The sequence below is a fragment of the Oryzias latipes genome, chromosome 2, assembly GCF_002234675.1.
Source record: "Oryzias latipes chromosome 2, ASM223467v1".
Classification (NCBI taxonomy): domain Eukaryota; kingdom Metazoa; phylum Chordata; class Actinopteri; order Beloniformes; family Adrianichthyidae; genus Oryzias; species Oryzias latipes.
Genome location: NC_019860.2, coordinates 8620411 through 8643092, shown reverse-complemented (window position 1 = coordinate 8643092; position 22682 = coordinate 8620411). Strand labels below are relative to the sequence as shown.

At 42.2% G+C, this 22682-nt stretch overlaps 3 protein-coding genes across 6 annotated transcripts in view; 2 read left to right on the top strand and 1 right to left on the bottom strand.

The window, feature by feature from the left end:
- Positions 1-22682, top strand: part of LOC110013798 (gastrula zinc finger protein XlCGF28.1) — a 989290-nt gene that overhangs the window by 409720 nt on the left and 556888 nt on the right. The gene's annotated exons all lie outside the window — the stretch shown is intronic.
- Positions 1-22682, bottom strand: part of LOC101169839 (NLR family CARD domain-containing protein 3) — a 1010604-nt gene that overhangs the window by 562329 nt on the left and 425593 nt on the right. The window lies entirely within an intron of this gene.
- Positions 1-22682, top strand: part of LOC105355408 (NACHT, LRR and PYD domains-containing protein 12-like) — a 768227-nt gene that overhangs the window by 633707 nt on the left and 111838 nt on the right. The gene's annotated exons all lie outside the window — the stretch shown is intronic.

The following is a 22682-nucleotide window of genomic DNA, read 5'->3' as shown; positions in this document are numbered from 1 at the left end:
CAGAAAACATGCACAGAAAAAAGAGAGGATGAGAATAAACTGTGAAAACAATAGTTTGGCTGTGCTTTCTTCAAATGTAATATAATTTTGAGATGACAATACATGCTCAGTGAATTAAGTTTAAACCATTAGTGTAATAAAAGTTAAAGGCAGTTTCTAACTATTCTTCACATACCCCCTGTTTGTCATATCAAAATTATATATGGAAAGTCAGCAGAACTCCTGTCATCATCAACCATATAACATTTCACGAAGATTTTCAGTATAGGCAGCATATCGGCTCTGCATCGAAAACAAAAGTGTAGAGGTACAGGTAAATACACAAGAAAACATAAAATCAACGTGAATAAATGAGCATATCAGAGGTGGTAGGTGATACATGAGTGTTGATGCGAAAACCTCCAGGGCTAAACTTTCAATGAGCAGTCAGGGAGGGCAAAACCCATCAACGGCTCCGTGCCCCTCAGCAGCCACCACTAAGGATATGCATGCATCACCAGTCCAAACCTCGGCACAAAATCATTAAAGTTACATAGAACAAGAAACAAATTAAGAAATAAAGAAACATATTCAAATCAAACAAAAGAAAAACAATAAAATAAAAATGCTGTTTTAAAATAATGAGGAGGTTTTTAAAGCAAAATGAAATATATTGAATAATACAATGGCTAATTTAAAATCTGTGTGCAGCTTTTTCACCATTTCATGATCTTTTTATATATTTATAAGAGATTTATTGGTTGATTGTGTATTTGCATTAGGTCATATTTATTTGTTGAATTAAACATTTATTTATTTAATTACGAACAGTATAGGACTTCATAGATTCTTAACCCTTATTATTTTCTCTTTTTATTTTCATTGACACAATAATTATAAATCTGGTTTTAATTTTTTCCATCTCGGGTTAACGCAGGACAGCAAAATTTAAGACTCAGTCAGAGAGAGAGATGGAAAACCGCAGCCTGCAGCGCAGCGGCCGTCATGCCTGGAAGCTGAAGCAGAGACTCTGGGAGGATCTCTGGGAGGAACTCGAACACGGAAACATGATTATGATGTAGAACTCTTTAAAACAAATAAACATGATCTCTCCACATTCTCCGTGTCTACCATGCATTATAAGTGAGATACTGAGTGACACAGACACACTCCATGTAGCGATCCGGCTAAAAACATTAGCTGGTAGCTCCTCCCACACTCGGCCTGGTGCGTTCACGGAGCTCCAGTACATAGAAGCTTCGCAGAACTCCAACAGCCACACAGTCCGGTAATATATTTTCATAAGAAAATAAGAACTGCCAGACCGACCCTAAAATCACCTACATTTTGCCTACTACCCTAAGCCATTTTTACCCGCAAATTTAGAACCAAAACCGCCCAATCTAGCAACACAGCCGGGAGGGCAAAATGCGCAGAAAACAGTGAGCACTGACGTCATTGCCCCGCCTCCCACTGGAAATGCTGACTGGTATTGAATTTTGCTACAGATTTTGCGGGGTGGATGTGAAAACGCAAATACAATCCCCTCTTTGCAATTTCACTTAAATTATGTCACAGAATGAGCGATGTTAAAGAAGAAAATGAAAAGCATTTTGAAATATTGCTTTTTCATGTTATTTTAGAGTCATTTGATGCAGTTCTGTCACTTTTGGCTTTTCCCATCAGGGGTCGCCACAGCGAACAAGTCGCATGGTAAACTTGGCAATGTTTTACCCCGGATGACCTTCCTGACACAACCTTTTCAAAGCAACCGGGCTTGGGACTGGCACAGAGGTAGAGAAGTGAACAGGGAGCAGCCCGGATTCGAACCCTGGTTTCACGGACGGAAGGCGCTGCAAACCATGAAATAAACCGGCTCACCATTTGATGCAGTTACATTTTGAAAATTGAAAAGCATTTCTGTGAATCAATTTTAAGCGTCAAATTAGACATTTCTAAATGAATTTTGCTAAACATTTACCAGAGAACGTCTTGAAAATGAAATGTCAAATACCATTTTCATTATCATTTTAATTAAGTGACAGAATAAGTAGTGTTGAAGAAGAACATGAAAAAGCATTTTGGTGGCTTGTTTTTCATTTTAATTTTGAGTCAAAAAATGCAGCTTCATTTTGAAAATAAAAAAGCATTTCTGGTTTTGACTTTTATTTTTAATTATGCTACACAATCGCTTCCATAGTTCAGCCCTCAGAGCTGAAATACAATGAGGTTTTCTTTAGGACCCAGCAGTTTGTTGACTGCTGCAGTCACGTGATTTCTTGTAAATGCAGAGAGGAGGAAACGGTCACACACGCACGCACACAGAGGGGGGAGGGCTGCACTCAAACTCAGTCAGCAGCCAGTGTTGCCAGATTGGGCGGTTTTCCGCCCAATTGGGCGGTTTTGGTTCTAAATTTGCGGGTAAAAATGGCTTTGGGCGGGTACGCATAATTTGGGCGGTTTTAGGGTCTGTTCGGCGGGTTTTCCCCCTCACGAATATATAATAGCGGACTACGTTAGGCTGGGTGGCTGTTGAAGTCTTATGTTCTGAAGCTCCGTGAACGCACCAGGTAGAGACGCTTAATGGGTTCTGTCATCTAACCTGTTGTTGGGGGTTTGCCGCCCCGCCCTCCTCTTAGATGTTGCGTTTTTTAAAGCTGACACCGCGGTCGCGTGTGGGAGGAGCTACGAGCTAACGTTATGGTCTGATCGCTGCATGTCTGTGTTTATCAGTGCATGGTGGACACGGAGAATATGGAGAGATCAGGTTTATTATTTTGAAGAATTCTACTTGGTAATCATGTTTCCATGTTTGAGTTCATAAAATCATCCCAGACAAAGTCTCTGCTTCAACTCCCGCAGTGAAAGCTGCGTCTGAATCTGACGCCTGTGTCTCCATCTCTCTGACAGTTTGAAGCCAAAGCCCCTCCCCCAACTCTCCACCTGCTTTTCTTCTCTACCTGTTCACCTGTTCAAATCCTCTGCAGCTGTTTCCCCCGCGCTCCTCCAGTGTGTCCAACACAGAAAGCGCTAAATACGGTCATCATAGCAGCAGGTTGACACGGTAGTAGTCGGGGTGCTTTGGCGCAAGCGCAGCACAAGGATGGAAGAGGTTATACATAGGTTATAGCGGGTTAAGAAAATGAATGGAAGAAAGCCGGTTCGCTGAAGAAATATTCAATACTGTACTCCTTTTATTAATAGTCTGAACTATCTTTGATTTTGAGAAATGTTTTATTTTGAAAAATCACCGCATTGGGTACTTAATCAGTCCAGTAGGGGAAAAAATCTACAAAAGCTATGGATGGATGGATGGATGGATGGATGGATGGATGGATGGATGGATGGATGGATAGATAGATAGATAGATAGATAGATAGATAGATAGATAGATAGATAGATAGATAGATAGATAGATAGATAGATAGATAGATAGATAGATAGATAGATAGATAGATAGATAGATAGATAGATAGATAGATAGATAGATAGATATAGATAGGATTGAGATTTTAGACTGGACAGGTAGCTGTGAAAAAGCCAGTCGAGTAATATCCCCTTTCTACATCTTACCCCCCGTTGGGCGTTTTTTTGCGGGGTCTGGCGGTTTTCAGATGACTTTTGGGCTGGAAAACTGTGACTCTATCTGGCACCATGTCAGCAGAGTTTGTCCAGCAGACACAGACGTTTAAGTAATACCTTCAAATGTATGACGTTTTAGACAGCTTCTTCAAAGATTTGAGCAGTTACTATTGAAAATTAAACTTGAATTACTTGTAAATGGGTTTATTGTTGCCCCTTTGTTCACAACGTGAACTTGAATAGTTAGAGTTTTAAAGTTCTGGTAGTAAATAATTATCCAAGTTGGAATGCACAGAGTCGGAAGCCTCCAGCCTCATCATTCTGTTTGGTCCTTCATCAAAGCCCTGCCGTCACGCACCAGAAAGGGGCCAAAAGTTTAAAACCTGAAACTTTCAGATTCGAAACCGGAAAAAAAAAAGTTGAAACAGAAATTTTGACTTTTGAAACTTAAAACAGAAAATTTCAAGCTGAAAATGATTAAGCTTAAATAAGACTTGCAAAAAGTTTTAGACACTTTATTATTATTCTTTAGCTTAACACGAATATTTAAGCTTGAATTTTTCAAGTTGTTTTATATGGGTTTCAAATCTTTATGTCCATATTTTGACTTTAGGAACAAATGCTAGTAAACATCTTGATGAGCAGTTTATTTAAACTTGTAGTTCTTTTTCAGGACATTTACAAATACTAATTAATGTTTTTATAAGCAGGCTCATAGACATTCTTGGTGCTTGGTAATGTTTTGTAAGTAGTTTATTAAGGAATCTCATTGTAAAGCTTTAATAATAACATTTAGTTGAAAGTTTAGTTCACCCCCTCAGCTGAAATACAGAAATAAGGTTTTCTTTAGGACCCAGCAGCTTATTGACTGCTGTAGCTGCAGTCACGTGATTTCTTGTAAATGCAGAGAAGAGGAAACTGTCACACACACACCCCACACACACGCAGATGCGCGCACACACACACACACACACATGCGCACAGAGGGGGAAGGGCTGCTCTCAAACTCAGAGACAGCAGTTTTATATCCAGTAGACACAGACGTTGGAGTTTCCTCCGTTTTCTTCTTCTTTCTTCTTCGGTGAGTCTTCGTGAAAAATCTGTTTTCTGCTTTCAAGATGAAGCTGTCATCTCTGATCTGTGAGGAAAAGAGCAGCAGACAAGCACGTCATCAGGGCTTCCTGAAAACATCATGGCGACTTTGAAAGTTTTCATGTAGGTGTATTGAGACAGTTCAGAAAAAAACTGCCCCATTTTCCAGAAACTCTGATTCTGTTTAATCTATGGATGTTCCTTCAGGTTCCTAATGTGTTTTTTTTTAAATTCCAACACATTTATAACCAGCATGACAAATTCTAACAACCAGTAGCAGTTTTAGGCCAAATTTTCAATGAGGGGCAGCATCCCCTAGAAAGATGGAGAGTCCTAGCCTGGCCCTGATGACCAACTAAATCATGCATATCTTCCAAGGCCTTTTTCCTGAGGTCAGTTGGCAGGACAAACTGGAGCCTCTTCTTCTTGGTTACTGGATCTATTGTTTCTCTACACACAGTAGTCCATCTCTGACTATGAGTCAGAGATGGACCTTGACTTCATGACTTGATGGGCGCATTTTGTGGATGACAAATGGCAGCAGCTTTGAGACTGTGACATCCTGTCTTTGACTGTTCTTCAATTCGCTCAAAGTGAAAGATGGCAGAGGCTCAGGATCGCTGGGCTGCAGTGATTGCACATGTTGAAGGAGACAAACAGCTTGAGTTTCTGCACCTCTTTGCCAGTGATCATGGTGCTGGAAAACTGCCTTAATCAACCAACTGAGCTTGGGGTGGGGAAGGTGGTGTTTAAGAGCTGAACTTCTTGGTTATGTTGGAGAAGAGCATCAGCCACAACATTTTTAGGACCTGGGATGTATTTCAGGTCAAAGTCGTAGGCTGAAAGCTTTGCCACTCACCTTTGCTCATAAGCATCCAAATTTGGTTTGGTGAGTACGTGAACCAAATGATTGTTATGGGTACACACTGTGAATTGGTGCCCCTTAAGCAAGTGAGGGAATTTCTCTGTGATGCTCCACTTCAGGGCCATGAACTCGAGCCAGTGAGCAGGGTATCGTTGTTGCGATTTGCTTAAGGTTTTACTAGCAAATGCAACTGGACGGGCTTTATCTTCACCAACAGGGAGTTGAGATAAAACTGCACCGAGGCCGTCTAAAGATGCATCAAATGAGGAACTCCTGCAGGAAACATCAGCTTAGAAAGAAGAGCTGAAGAGCAGCAGTCTGTGGCTGAGACCAAGTCAACAGCCCTGCACAGAGAGAGAGAGAGAGAGAGAGAGAGAGAGAGAGAGAGAGAGAGAGAGAGAGAGAGAGAGAGAGAGAGAGAGAGAGAGAGAGAGAGAGAGAGAGAGAGAGAGAGAGAGAGAGAGAGAGAGAGAGAGAGAGAGAGAGAGAGAGAGAGAGAGAGAGAGAGAGAGAGAGAGAGAGAGAGAGAGAGAGAGAGAGAGAGAGAGAGAGAGAAGCTGCTTTCAGTGCAGAGAAAAGCAGGACAGCTGAAGCTCCCAGACTTTCAGCCCAACAGCTGATCTGCTCCCAATCCAAGAACATGTCCAGAAGGACAAAGAGTCCTCCCATCTCCTGACTGACTGACACCACAGAGGGAGGCAACAGTCCCATGGAGACCAGCTCTGATGGAGAACCACAAGAACCTGGAAGGAGAACGGCAGCAAGAACAGTCCTCCCTTTGGGGGAGATCTCCTCACTCACAGAGACCCTCAAGAAATTTCTAACTGTGATAGTCAAAGAGCCACACCACCACACTGACCTGCCAGACATACACACAAACACGCAATTAAAGCCATGTTATTTCCCATAATACACTCCTCTCCTTACAATCCAACAGCACTGGATTAAACGGCGCCGTTTTAGTTATGGGTGTTTTTCTTTCTGTATTAACACATACCGGTAAAACATGTGTGCTAGTGTGTTTTAAAAAGGCAGCGAGCACGAAACTGAGTTGGCTGGGATTTTTAAAAATCCATCAAAGTCCTCATCTTCTTCATCTGAAATGAACAGCTGGGCTTAATTTTTAAACACGCCTGATTCCCTTTCATCATCGTCAGAGTCCGTCTCATAGCTGTGTGGCTCCAAAGAACAGTGCAGGCAGACGCGTCAGCCCAAGTATAACTCCTACAATCCCAAAATGTGGCGGAACTCGCCCGGCGCTGCCTCCCAGTAAAAGGGGGGAAGACGGACAGCTATTCATTGTCATCTGCTGGAAGTTGCTGCGCTCAAGTCGATCTTCCAACGCAGGCCTTTCCTTTTCCGCGGAAACTCAGCTGCTGCTGCGTCTTCTTGTCTTGTCTGAGTTGGTTTTCCAGCGTCCTCACTAGTGAACCATTGATTCATTATTTTAAATTCTCTGGCAGCAGAGGTTCGATAAAATTTAGGTTAGAAAAATCTTCTCAGGTTCGGACTCCCAGTCTCAATAACTCTTCTGATAAACGTTCATATTTGTCAGCAATTATCTCAATCCTTTTGTATCAACAGAGAGTGAACCACAAATGCATTTCTAAAGAAAAATTATCGTTTTTTTGCCTTTTAATCAGAATTGTTCTCTTCAAGCGGCTGGGTAGCTTGGTTGGTAAGGTGAGAGGCTACCATGCAGGAATCCAGGGTTTGATTTCCGCAGGGGAATAAACAATGGTACTGGGTCAATTACCATATCAATGCCTCACTGCTCCCCCAGGGGATGGGTCAAATGCGGAGAAGAATTTCCCCATTGTGGGATAAATAAAGTAAATTATATATTATCATTATTCAAGCTGTGAATGCAGACATGCAGCAAGCCGGCTGCCACAAGGGACCGTCAACAAAGTGCAAACTCAGTAAAACACCATTCTGTAAAAATCAATAATCTCTCAAAAAAGAACAAGTGTCTATATTTATATAAACTGGTAATGAAGACTCGTCAGCATATTCGTGTTACGATAAATATTTTGTAGGAAAGTCCATCTTTATTTTATCTTGTTGCATATACTTTTTCAAATTTTAATAGATATGAATAATAACTAAACTTATCAGTAGTTATGAAGATACTGAAGCTACTGTCACCAAACCTTCTGTACGGACTAATAATGACCTTATTGTCATATTAAAATAACAAATATATTTCACTTTGTTTATTTTTTAGGTATTTTTCATATTTACAAATGGATCAGATTTGGTCAGTGCATCAGCAAGTTTTACTAGTTCATCCTTAAGCTTCGCGACAGTTTCATTCATTTGGTCACAGCAGCAGTTCTGATAAGACGTAGAAACCGCCATGAGAGATGTAACAGTCCGTTGAGGGGATCACGCGGTGTCACTGCTGACGCGGTGTCACTGCTGACGCGGTGTCACTGCTGACGCGTGTCACTGCTGACGCGGTGTGTTTAGAGGAGGAATTCAGTCATTTTGATGAAAGACAAACATGAAGACAAATATTAGTTTTATTTAATATTGAATCCAAGTGTTGGTAGAAAACAATGAAGGACGGAGCTTCATCAGGATGAAGGTGCTGCTTGGATTCTGGCTTTATGTCCGTCTGTCCTCAGTCCCTTCATGGCTGCTGTCATGCTCCTCTCTCATCTTCTGACTCTGAGCTCGTCTGTTTCCTGTTGAAGTGACTGACGTTGGAGTTTCCAGATCCTGATGCTGCAGAGGAACAAAGTGGATCACTGGGTCTCATCCACAGTGGTCCTTGGAGCAGAACTCTCCAAGTCTGAGTGGAACTGTTCCTCCATCATCAGATCCACAGAATGTCTGGTCTGAGTGGGATTGTGTCCAAACTCTCACAGAGCTTCTCCAGAATGAAAGCTGTCAGGCAGCAACAGCAGTGTGATCACAGAAAAATGTCCTCTGACACCAAAATCACAGAACATTTCATCAAATCATCTTTGGATTGAATCAGAAATTCTATTTTCCATTTAGTATAATCTTTTTACTAGAGAGCAAACCTGCCTGATTGGTGGTTTGTTAGTGAGTGGGCGGAGCTTAATCCAAGGCTGTTTCTTACCTTCTGCATTTGTCTTTATGTGTTCAACATTTAACAGCAACAATAAAAGTCAGAGTTGGTAACATTTTCGGGCAGTTTCACCTCTTTCTCTGAGTTGATGTTTTTGTGGGTCAAAGGTCAGATGGAGCAGCTTTCAACTAACTAGGAAGAGGAAGGTCTCAATGCGGAAGAAGTCAACCAAACAGCAGCAGGAACTGCAGCAGTTTTTACATTCTAGTTCCAAATGTTCTACAGAATCAATCAGAGGTTGAAAGTCTTCCTCAGTACTCGAGTACTTTAGTTCAGCAGCTCCTCTTTTCCTTTAAGGTGAAGCTTCATGTGGACGACTCCTTTTTTTGTCCTCTTTTCTGGAGCTTGGGCTCCATGCAGTCTGATCAGCTCTGATTTGGGCTTCAGTTGATGTTTGTGATCAGGAACTCTGGATTCTTCTTAGAAGGAGACGTTCTGCCTCTTTAGCAGAGAGCAGAACGTTGATCTGATCTGTTGGAACCGAGTCCACCCTGAAGCTGCACTGCTGAGTTTCTGTCCACCAGGGGGCAGCACTCCTTCAATCCAGCTGCAGGAAACCTTGATGTTCTGCAGAATCTGCAGCCGTTCAGACACGCCCTGTTACTAAGGAACAAAGACGTTTTTCAGGAATCTGGTTCTGCTGCAAAACATTCTGTTCCTCCTTCAACGGCAGAGAAAAAGTCCCTCAGATTATCTGGAAGTTTACCATCAGCTTTGTGATCAAATCTCTTCTTGTTCTGACTTGTTCACACTCTGACTTCAGTCTGCTCCTTTCTTAGCTTTTGCTGAGAGTGGAGGAGACACTAGGTAATTATAATATTAATCAGACAATACTCCCATAAAATTCAATTACAATCTTTTCCTTTAGAATTTCAAAAGTTCAGATTCTAACAGACATGGAAAGAAAAGCTTCTCAGCTTCACTTTTAGACATTTTTCTGAGTTTCATGTGAACAAACTCTGTTCCTTTCAGTTAGATTAATGATCAGTTTCATTTACAGGAACTGGAGGAGGAGCTGTTTCCAGGAAATAGTCAGGCCCCTCCCTTCAGCTCCACCAGGTGTTTCAGGTTCAGTGTCAGTAGATGACAAATGAGGAGAGTTCATGAATGTCTGGAAAGAGGACAACAGGGGGGTATTCCAGGGGCCTGTTTCAGAAAGGAGGTTAAGTGTAAACTCTGAGTGCATTAACCCTGAAATCAGGGAAACCCTGGGTTTTCCGTTTCAGAATGGGAGGTTTGTTAAACCAGAGAAAGCAGAGTAAGTCAAACCTGTTTCTGAAAGAGAGGTAACTTCTACTCGGAGTCAGTGTCCATGGTTACTTATGCTGTGAACCTAACCTGGTCGGGAGCAGGTTTTATTCTCTAAACTCAAGGTTTCTGCCGGTCCCCTCCCCTTTTTAAAGACGAAGCGGTATTTTTCGCTTTAACCTTCATTGCCCACATTACCGTCACACAGAGACGGTCTAAGTGACAAGAATGGCTTGTTCTTTTTTGGAGGACCCAATAGACGAGGAGGCTGCATTAATTCGTAGAAAATTATATTTACGTCGTGCGAGGATTTTCAGACCTAGACTCGATTTTAGACTCGAAAAGTTCACTTTTAAAAACACAATTGCATGTATTAATATTAAACTGACCAACGTTTGCAAGAGGGGAAGGTTAACAAAAAAGTCCTCTAAACATTACCGACGTTAAATGCATTTTCCCCCAGATTGGTTCTGTACACTATGCACCATTTCATGCAATAACACCAGGAATAAAACTTCAAAAGTACACCTAAATATCCCCATTTTTTATTTCACACCGTACGCTATTTAGAAAGTTATTACAGCCAATATTTTATAACAATGATTTAAATGCAAACTTGCGCATTAACTTGAGCAGCTATGTTTTCCCACGCTAACTGTCTCTGTTTTGCAGATGCAGCGGTGTTGCTTTTCTTCTGGAATATGTGCTCATATTCACTGTAACTCTGCAGCAGCACGTCAAGTTCAGCTGGCGAAAAATACGCAGACCTCTTTTTTTCACGGTTGCCATGGTGACTCGTAATATCTGCGCTCCATTGATAATGGCTTCTTATAGTCGCGGTGCGCACGCTTACCTCCGAATCAGTCCACTCAGAGTTGATTGACCTAACTCCGATCAGCTTCTCTGAAACAGAAAACTCAGAGTTGTTAATCTCTCGATTGACCAACTCAGAGTTCAAGTTTAACCTCAGAGTTGGTTGAACCTCCTTTCTGAAACAGGCCCCTGGAAGCATGTTTAAACTAGCCTGACTTTAAGCCTGAACTCTGGCTGAAATCCGCCTGAACTTGTTACTCTGGGTATGTCGGTTCCAAAACACCGGATATGAGTTGGCGTAATTACGCTCGACTTGGTAACCCTGGGTTAATGCACGTGCATGTCAAGTACATAAAGACATTCTCAATGGATCGCCGATTTCTGGAGTCACCATGGAAACGCGTGGAAAAAAAGAAAACGCTGTAGTTCGGTGAGACGGAGTCTGAGGTTTTAATGATGGCGTATGAAGATTATACGTCCATCAAAAAAGTAACACGGCTGCATCAGCAAAAGAAAGAGTTTCTGCTTGTAGTAGAAGAACAGACAAAGTAAACGCATGAGTTTCTGATCTTATTTCCATTTTCCTTGTGACTCATATAACTTATCCAAATTTGCCACCTAAAGGAATTACTTCTATTGGTAACAAATAATTGAGTTAAATTTATTCAACCTAATTCCTTACGTCTATAAAACTCAATAATTGTTTATACAACTCAAATTTATGTATTTATCTAACTAGATGTCATATTACTCCAATTCAATTAATATTTTTTCCATCTTAATTATATTTCTTTAACTCTCTCATATGTCTAAGTTTGAGTCGGCAGATATACTCATTTTTATAACAAGGAAAAGGATGGGAAAAAAATGCACTTTTTGCACAAATTCAGTAAAGAATTTTCCGTCATTATCATTACAACGTTCACTTGTAGGGGTGCTGTATAAACTAATCATCCTCTCCTTCACTCTCACTCATGGTGCAGAGATATAAGCACAGTAGGACAAAATAACTCGACAAAACACAGTAAAACAGCTAAACAACAAAACACAATTGGTCAAAAACCCACACTTAAACCCAAATCCGTCCAGACAGGCAAAGGGAATGATATCCCGCAATCCTTTGCGGTGCCGATCTAACAGCAGTACCAAAGTTACACCTACTTGATTGAATTAATTTGAATGAAAGTAAAATAACTGTATGATAACTACATGTTAGTTTTAAACTGACTTAACAAAAAAAGATTTATCTTAACTGAAGCAAATAATTAAGTTAGATCAAAGTAAAAAAGTTTATCTTTCCAACATCCATATGTGGTCTTATCACCCTCTCATGGTGGAAAAAGTATTATCTGAGCTTTTTCATCCACTAAATCATCTTCAAATGGATACGCCATGCTGCTTCACCTCTATGTAAACAAACTAACCTTCAAATAAACCTGCTCCAGACCAGGTTATGTTCAGAGCATCAGTTACTATGGCAACCTAACATACACTGAAACATACCTCCATTTCTGGAACCGAAAGCTGAGGTTATCAACTTCCTTAGCCTCAAACTTACCCTGGGAGCTAGCATAACCAGGAGGGTATTCCAGAAAGCAGGTTATCCAACTCCCACGGTAAGTTTTGCCCTCAGGAAATGAGGGCAATTTCCCACGGAACACTGGTTGAAAAAAACTGGTTTAGATTACACTTCTGGATTCCCTATCAAAAATTATCTTGGCTAAATTTAAGATGTTTTACAAAGACACACCAACCTCTCTAGCAGTTAGTTCAAAGGTGGTCAGAAATGCAACGCGGGGAGGTTCCATTACCAACAACTAGTTTTACAGAAATTCTTTACTGATGGTCCCCTTCCACAGCATTTCAGTGTTGCCCTACAGTAGGGCTGTCAACGATTAGTCAATGTTGATAACGTTGACTATAAAAAATAGTTAATGCAAGTTTTTTATAGTTGATTTGTCTTTTTATTTTAAAATACAACATACATGTGCAAGACAGTGCGGTTCATTTTCAATCACAAAGCACGGCATATTCTTTATGGGGCAGTATATCCCCCTCCTCAACCGAAGATTAAGAAATCAGACATCTTAAAAAATAGCATAACTGTCACCACCTGATCTGTCACAGTTACCCAATTTGTAACAACTACCCGATCGGTCCCAGAGGGAAGAGTTAGGTTTATATGTTCAAACGTTTGGGAGCATGTCATTGTAAATAAACCAACGATAACAGTTATTGACCTGACCACTGTAGGTTGTTGGAAAATAATTGTCCAGATAGAAGTGGAGCAGCTGGTTCATCACAGTATTTCAGACAAATGGATCAGAAGAAACGCTTTGCTGTTGCAGCCTGGATCCAGACTCATAGACGCTGTGAGAATTGTTTCTGCCAAGAGCCTTTCAGAGTCACAAGTACAAACAGATAAACCTATTTACCAAGAGTTGATTGACACAAACCACAAACACACTTACATTCATGCGCACACACTCACCTAGAATCAAAAACACACAAACCGTGTATTGTAATAAGTTGTGTAATTTTCTGTTATGTAAAACGGGGAGGAGACTAACACAAACACACACACAAGGGGGCGGAGCTCTGTTCAGGTGTTCCTGAATCAGGAAATGAGGAAGTTGAGAGTTTTCCTCCGTGTCAGAGCAGACAGAGGAGGACTTTCTTCTTCTTCACGGTGAGTCTTTGTGTTTTCTGTTGTCTTCTCCACTCATGATGAAGGCCGTGACGTGTCTGTGTGTTTTTATCTGTGAGGAAGAGGAGCAGCAGAGGAAGAGCTCAGAATGAAATTTGTCTTTAACTTGTTCTCCTGTTCAAAAAGAAAAAAGCTTTTCCAAAAACCAGCAGCCAAAGGTCACTGCAGGTCACCTGAGAGGGAGAAAGAACTGAGGAGTGTGTGCGGGTGCAGTCTGTGTGTGTGTGTTGGGGTGGGGTGGGGGGAGGTGTTGAAGAGGAAGTTCAGAGCAGAACAGAGTTTGAGTGACAGAGGGGATGATGAACAGACAGCAGTTGATTTCTGACAGAAACAACACAAACAGACAATAATACCACAATGCAGCTGTCAGAGTTGCTTTGAAGGACAAACTCTGAGTTCTGCTGGATCCTTGTTATTCCAAACAGTTGGTGATTCTGCTCCACCCTTCCTCTCAGCTCAGATTCAAATGACATTCCAGTGATGACTGAGAGGCTGTGGAAGCTCCTCAGTGCTTTGATCTCTGCTGAAGAACATTGTGAGGCTCTCAGGTCCTCAGTGCTGAACAACTGCATGTTTCCAATCCTCTCAGTACTGAGATCTCCTTCATTTCTGAACTTCTGACATGATTCTGATGGAACAAAGCTGTGAGCTCCTCTCTGATTGGTTCTTCCACAAATATCATTTCTTCATCATCTGTTCTTTGTGTGGCAGGATGAGTTAACTGGGCCCCCAGGTGTAGTCACTCCCATCCTGGTGCTGTAAGGAGCACCTGGCCACATATAAAAATGGGAATGAGCTGGTTTTCACTCATTCCTGGCTGAGACTGCACCTGTCAGAAAATGCGTCATGTAAACGCGCCGTTCGGAATACTCTGCCCCGGTCAGACTCATTCGGATCAGAATTTCTTTCCGATCGAGATAGGTGGGTTATACCGATCGTTTATCCGATCGTGGAGCATGTAAACGGTCATTCCGATCGTGTGTCACTGCTGCTCAAAGTCAAAGTCAAAGTCAACTTTATTGTCAATTCTTCACATGTGCATCACATACAATGAATCGAAATTCCGTTTCTTACTCTCTCGTGTCTGTTCAGGAGAAGAAAAATAAAAAAAGTATACGTTTAAAATAAAATAAATAAGTAAAAAGAAAGAAAAGGTTCAATTTACAATTTACAACATTGGCAATTTGCTATTAAAGTGCGAGTGCACTTAAGGCAGTGTCTCAAGGCAGCGGGGGGGGGGGGGGGGGGGTTGGTTTGAGCACTGTTCATGGGGGGATATGGGTGGTGGGTAAGTGGGGAGGGGAGAGGGTGTTTAGCATCCTGATGGCCTGGTGTGTGAAGCTGTTTCTGAGCCTGGTGGTCCGGGAGCGGAGGCTCCTGTACCTCCTCCCCGAGGGCAGAAGGCTGAACAGGTCGTGTGCAGGGTGGTGTGCGTCCTTGATTATTGTTAGTGCTTTGCGGGTGAGGCGGGTGGTGTATAAGTCCTGCAGGGAGAGGAGTTGTGTTCCAATGATTCTCCTGGCTGTGTTGACTATGCGCTGCAGGGCTTTCCTGTTGCTGTGTGTACAGCTGCCCCCCCACACATTGATGCAGCTGGAGAGGATGCTCTCGATGGTTCCTCTGTAGAATGTGGTCATGAAGGACGGTGAAGCACCTGATCTTTTTAGTTTCCACAGGAAGTAGAGACGTTGTTGACCTTTCTTTGCCAATGATGTGGTGTTGGCGGTCCAGGAGAGGTCCTCACTGATGTGTACCCCCAGGAATTTTGTGCTGCTCACTCTCTCCACAGCAGCACCATCAATGATCAGTGGCAGGTGTTGAGTGTGGCCCCTCTGGAAGTTGACAACAATCTCCTTTGTCTTGCTGACATTTAGCAGGAGGTTATTATCGCTACACCATTTTGTCAGCAGATCTACGTCTTCCCTGTAGTTGGTCCCATCGCCCTTGGTGATGAGACCCACCAGAGTTGTGTCGTCTGCAAATTTTACAAGGTGGTTGGTGCTGTGGGTTGTTGTGCAGTCATGTGTGATCAGGGTGAAGAGCAGCGGACTAAGCACACAGCCTTGGGGTGCCCCGGTGTTGAGAATGATTGTATTTGAGGTGTTGTTGCCGGCTCGTACTGTTTGTGGTCTTTGGCTGAGGAAGTCCAGTAGCCAGTTGCAGATGGGGGTGTTAACACCCAGCTTGTCCAGTTTGCAAATGAGTTGCTGTGGTATTATTGTGTTAAATGCGGAGCTGAAGTCTATGAACAGCATTCTCACATATGCGTCCTTTTTGTCTAAGTGGGTGAGAGCTGGATGGAGAGCAGAACAGATGGCGTCCTCTGTCGATCGTTTGGGTCGGTATGCAAACTGAAGGGGTCTAGGGTGGGGGGAAGGAATGATGGATTTTATGTGTGACATTACTAGCCGTTCAAAGCACTTCATGATGATGGGCGTTAGTGCTATGGGGCGGTAGTCATTGAAGCAGGATGGTGATGGTTTATTTGGCACAGGTATGATGGTTGTAGCCTTGAAGCATGATGGGACGATGGCTTGCTCCAAGGAGATGTTAAAGATGTCTGTGAAGACATCCTTAAGCTCTTCTGCGCAGTCCTTCAGCACACGGCCTGGGATATTGTCTGGACCCGCTGCTTTCCGTGGGTTGATGGTGGAGAGTGTCCTCTTCACGCTGGTAGTTGTTAGGTGCAGTGTTTGATCCTGGGGGGAGGGGGGCGTTTTCTGTTTGTTTAAACATGTCCCAGTCTGTTGTTTCAAATCAGTCCTGAAGGGCAGAGGATTCTCCCTCTGGCCACACTCTTATTTTCTTCAAGACTGGTTTTGCAAGTTTCACCCTTTGTCTGTATGCAGGTGTTAGCATAACACTGATGTGGTCTGATGTTCCGATGTGGGGGAGGGGGGTTGCTCTGTAAGCTTTTTTGTGAGGAGTGTAAACAAGGTCCAGTATGTTGTTTCCTCTTGTTGGAAAGTGCACATGCTGATGAAATTTTGGACGGACTGTTTTGAGATCAGCGTGGTTGAAGTCTCCGGCGAGAATGATGAAGCCATCTGGATGTGCTGTTTGTTGTTCACCAATGGCCTGGAATAGTTCATTTAGCGCAGCATTCCTGTCACTGTTGTTGGTTGTCGGGGGGATATATACTGCCACTAATAAAATCGCAGTAAACTCCTTCGGCAGGTAGAAAGGACAACAGTTCAGGATCATGAACTCCGCCCGCGGGGAACAGTGTTTGCTTACCAGCTGAGTGTTTTTCCTCCGTCTACGATGTCTCAGTCCGCCCAAAAGCACGTTAGTTGTTCCAGTTGTATGGCAGGGTCGAGAATGTTGTTGTAAAGCCATGTTTCCGTGAAGATGAACACACAGCAGTTACTCGTTGTCCGGTTCGCTGATCGGAGTAGACGAACATCATCCATCTTGCTGTCCAGGGACCTCACGTTAGCCAGAATTATAGATGGTATGGCTAGACGAGTTGGGTTAGCTGCCAGTCGGGCTTTGATACCTCCACGATGTCCCCTCTTCCTTGTCCTTGCGCACCGTTTTCGGTGCGTCCTTCCTGGGGTGGGCGCGGCTGGTGAGTTCCGTGTAGTGGTTTCTGGCTGGCGTAGTAATCCTAGCTCTTCCAGCATCTCTGGTTTAGTGTCCAAAACGTCGCATATTTAGCTGTTTCTAATTTCCAGCAGTCTCTGTCGACTGTACTTGTGTTTTGTTGTAGCATCAAAAAGCATCATAAATAGAGCCAAAAAGGAATAAGAAAAATAAAAAATAAGATAAGCAAAACGAAAATAAACACAGACACATGCGCTGAGAGAGCAAGGGGCCGCTGCGACTGCTCGTGCCGCACACCTCAAGTACTGCTCTGGGTTACGTCATGCATAGACGGTGTTTCGCTGAGAGAAAGCTTTGGAGCTCATACGGGAGCGACCAGCTCTGCGGAGGCCCTGTGAAAAGCGCCACTCCGCTGGCTCTCCCCTCTCTTTCACCCCTCACGAGGGAGATGCGGGGACGGAGCGCTTCGTGCCCCCCTTACACTCACTCGGTCCACCGGGACCCGAGTGAGCAGAGGAGCTGGATTAATAACTTCGTGTCTGAGGGGAGGATGATGCTTGGTACGTGTGCGTTTTGTTGTTTTGTTATGTGTGGGAGAATTCAGACTGCGAGGCCGTCCTGCCGCTCTGGGTTAGCGGCTGCAGGTCTCACATTAGAGCCGCCATCTCACACAGCGAGTTTGGGGAAGCAGAAATAAATATCACTCAGTCCTTAGAAACTGTTCAAACAATAACGTGGATTTGTGTTTCCAGTTGTGTCCCGACAAAATAAAGACTGATGTTATTCCCAGACATTTACGTGCAGCCAAGATGCAGATTGCAGCGTTTTATGGTCCTGGATTTTGTGTCCATCAGGCTAATGTTAGCCTGTGTTTATAGCCTGTCCTAAGCCTTCTTCCAGCTCTGTTTCTTCCACAAAAAAGCACTGACCACACGGATTAAATATAACGATGAGCAAACAGGCGCTTCATAATATTCATGACATTAATAAAACACGTTTGGAAGATCGTCTCGTATTACGGAGCTGCTGCATAAATGTCTGTGGAAGCGGTTTGTTTACAACGGGACCTATTTCCGCATACGGGTGATTTTACACTACTGCGCATGCCCAAATTATTCATTCCGACCGAAAGTGTGAGCCCTGGGAACGTTTGTTCTAATCGGAAAAAGGTTTTCTGATCCCATGTGCACGGGTGAATTTTAACCCGACCATTGATCCGATCAAGATATTCGGCCCATGTAACCGCGGCTTGTATGTTTGCTGCATTCGGGGTTGTTGGGTCTAATCTAAACCAACGTTTCTCAACTATATTTAAGCAGGAGGAAAGGACTCAGACTCACTTTAAATCTTTTCTCAAGAGAGAGCAGACAGTAACATATCCACGCAATCCTCTGTTTGCTCTGAGCTTACAAAGGTCTGCCTTCTCGTTTTTATTGAAAAACAGGGTGTTTCCCTACATACAGATGTGTTGGTCTGCTTCTAAAAAGGAGGGGGAACACAATGTTAGGAAGCTAATTCTATACAAACATGTTTAAAGGACAATTGCTCCATTGAGATACAGCTTTGTTGTTGACCCCTGTGGTTTTAGGGCCCATCTCCTGAGGCCTGTTGCACAAAAGTAGGATAAGGGATTAAGCCAGGATATCTTGGTGATCCTGGCTCAATTGATCCCCAATCCGGTTGCACTAAAGCTGGATAGGGGGCAGGAAGATATGTTATGGTATAAATTACCATGGAGATTTATTCTGTGGAGCTAGCCTGCTCCAGACCAGGCTAAATTCCCAGGATCTATTTAATCTCATCCCTAATGTCAGTCAGCAGTCGCCACAAATGGAAACCAATAGTTATTTCACTGCTCACTATACATTGTTATCACATATAACTAGACCCACTGTCATTATTTAAACATTTGTGATCATTAATTTCAATCATTTTGGGTAAATAATGTTTTAGATGATGTTGCTATCATTAGATAATTTACAGTTTCCCATAGACTATAAGGCTATATGTAAAATGATAGAATATTAGGGCCACAGAGGGAAACAAAAGACAACTCATAATATTGTAACCAGTTGTTTTAAAGGAGGTGGGGCATTTCGTGAAATTGTACTTCAGTATGGTTTCATAAACGAAGACATGCTGATGTGCCAGAATACTCTGGCACATCAGCCAGACTATTAAAATTGACAGAAGGAATCAAATTGACATGTAAAGTAGTATCTGAGAAAAATAAAAAAAATAAAAATAAAAAAGACATCTGCAAAGAATCTGCCAGAATATGAAGTATCACATTGTCATAACTATCAAAACTGTAAAAAGAATATTTTGCTTTTCTGCAGAAAGAACCAGCCTCATAAATTTATGACTTTATCCTTTTTCCTCAGTGGGGCCCTAGTACTCTGTCATATAAAATAATACACATTCCATATGAATATAAAAACACAATGTGTAACACTATGTTCCTTTATTGAATAAGGACAACACAAAGCAGGTATGCTTTATCACTGTGGCGGTGTTGCCTTTCTTCTTAATTATATCTTTTACCTCCTCGTATGCCTCCATGAGGATTTGTGCTTCCGACGGGGAAAGGTACGCGGCTCTAGTTGCCATGGTGAATCAGTTTATCTGTGATCTGTGGAGGGGTCTGTTTGAGTGAGCCGTGAGCGCGCAGCTATCCAGGATTGGTTACACCTGGCTTGATGAATCTGTGTCTGCTCATCCTGGCTTGGTCTTTGTGCAACCAATTAAGCCTGGACGCACATGTTTTGGATTCATTGAGCTCAGCTCAGTCATTTATCCCGGATGTCTTAATTCTTCTTTTGTGCAACAGGCCTCTGCAGATCAAATGTCATCAGCCGTCACCTGGTTGGTGCAGGACAACTGCGGTGGGTCATCTCCTGTTTTCCAGAGAACCAAGTTCTTGCAGAAAAGCAATATAAACACACACACTCAATAGTTCAAAAGGTCAGAGTAAATATGAAATAACTTATGTATGCAGTAGAACGGAGCGCATCGCCGGCGTCTCTTCTCCTCCCTCCCTTGTGGCCAATTGCGTGGCTCCCCAGGCACTCCTGGAACTTGGATGCCTTGTGGGACTAGTGAAAATCTGCCCCTGTCTGACTACCTGCATTAGTGACTGACTGGTGCTCAGGAGGAAGTTCACTTGTTTTTTTGATTTTTTACTGTTGTGTCACAATGTGTATATGCATGTGAGTGCGGTGGTTTTGTTTCTGTTGGATACCAGCTCAGTCTGCAGGTGGGCTCAAGGCCCCCTAGTGTTTTTATTCTGTTTTATTTTCTCTTTTAACCCTATTTATAATCTTTTCAATTTGGAACCACGTTTCCACTTGGTTGAGTCCCCATTTTTCTTAGTGTGCCTGAAACTACAAACTAAAACAAACTGAAACTACACGGGCACAGTAGTTTGAATAAAAATCACCTTCAAAGGGTGTCCTTACAAAGCAGAAGGTCACATGACCTCACCTTTCTCCAGCCACCTACAGTCAGTGAGATCAACATTCAGCTTGAAGCTCCGCCCCTCTTCTCACCTGCTGACAGGTGTTATTAGGTTTCTTGATGAACCTGTTCTCTGTATCTAGTTCAGGACATCTCAAATTTCTGATTCTCAGCTTCTTTCTTTTTGGGGGTTCTTCTCAGGTCTGATTTCAGCAGCTTCATCAGTGATCCAGAGCTGATCAGCCTGCAGCTCTCTGCTCGTTTCTGCATCTCAGTCAGAGGAAGAATTCATGTCTTTCTTTCTTTCTTTTCTCCTCATTCTTTGATTTCTGTCTGTTTTTCTTGATGCTTCATCCTTCCTGAATTATAGAAACAGGAAGTTTGTTGTTTCTTTGTCAAAGTGACTGAATGGAAATGTTGCTGCTGCAGCTCCATGTCTCCACCTGGTGGAGGGAGAGCAGAAGTGCAGCAGCTGATGGCAGCTTCCTCTGCCTCCCACTGCTGTCTGACTGCATTCACCTGAACCTGAGAGGAAACACAAGAGAAGAGCCAATCAGTGGAGGAGCAGCTGATCTGTTGGTGAAGGAGGGTCACAGCTGATGATGATGATGAGGGTTTCCTCTGCAGGTGAAGGAGGAAGGTGTGTGTGAGCTGATGTGGATCCAGTGAATCCAGCAGCATGGATCAGTGGGAGGAACCACAGGAGGGAGCCCCTCCCTCTAAAAAACGGAGAGATGGTAACCATGACAACCAGAGCAAAGCTCAGAGGTGAGATGAACATCTCCAACTGTCCATGATCTTCTCCATGTCAGAGCTCAGGACTCACACCAGCAACCTTCATTCTTAACAGGAACCAACCTGGACATGGATCTGGATCCAGCTGGGGGTCCAGAAGGAGTGACATGTCAAGGGATTTTAATCCTAACTTCAAAGACATCATTTCAGGAGTGGAACAGTGAGTGTTTGTTAGAGTTAAAGGAGGCTGGATTCTAGTTCAGATGATCAACAGTTTTCAGATGAAGGACTTGAGGTCTGGTTCAGTTCTGGATCTCTCTGATCAGACTCACTTGGAGCATCATGTGTGTGATGAGATCTTTTCAGTTGAGTCTTCTGAGAGTCTCTGAGAGACATCAGAGATGTTGGAGAAGAAAACATGTTGACTGCTGACTCTGACTGACAGCAGCTCCAGTCTAATGAGAAGAATCACTGCAGACTCCTAGGATTCAGATTTTCATGCTTTCCAAACATCACATTGTTCTAGTTTGACTTTCTGCTATCAGAATTTCTACATTTCTACATGGAGAATTGGAATCAGCTTTCTAGAAAAAAGTCTGGATGAAACCTTTTCCCTCCAACTGTAAACTGTTGATCCAAACATGTCATGTTATTCCAGACTAAACAGCTCAGTCTGTGTTCATGTCAAAGTCCATCAGCTGTTCATGAAGAAGCAGATCCTCCAACACTCAATCTATCGACAGTTTATGGAACCTTTTTATTTTCCCTTACAGCATTACTTTATTATAAAAAAAAAATATATATATATATATATATATATATATATATATATATATATATACAAAAAAATATTTAAAAAAGTAAAGCAAATGATTAAACACTTATTGAAAATTGTTAAATTGATTGACTTTTAATGATATTACTTCACTTGCTCCAAAAATTGATAAATTGATTCAAAAATCTTTCCTAATGTAGCATAATTTTGCACATGTTTTTAACTTTTAATACTTGATGAAATTTGGCTATGAAAATTCCTGAAACAGTGTTAAGTGTATTTTACTGATATAGTATTATGTTTTAATTATATGAATGACTTTTATAAGTAACATAATCTGCATATATTTCAGATGACTGATCTGCATTTGCCATGTTGATTTCTAAAATAGTTATTTTTGACGTAATACTTAAGTAATTCCTCTTTGGCATGTGCTTTATCGATACCTTATGATTCTTAATTCTGTCTGATAAAAGCTAGGATTCGGATATTGATAAATCATGTAATAAAATGGTTATAGTATAACGGGGTGGGATTATATAAGTTCTCTTCCTTCCACTCCCTTTCAAGCAATATTTATTAATATGTCTAATTATCCTAAGTTTGATTAGTTACTGTATGAATGTATAACTGATGATTATATTGCTTTTGTGTATTATTTCTACTAAATTGCTTGAAATAAACCATTTCAAATCAAATCAAATCAAAAATGTTGTTTATCGGTATAAAGACATTATAAACATCCATCTCAAGCTGTTCAAATCTATATTATATATATTTATAA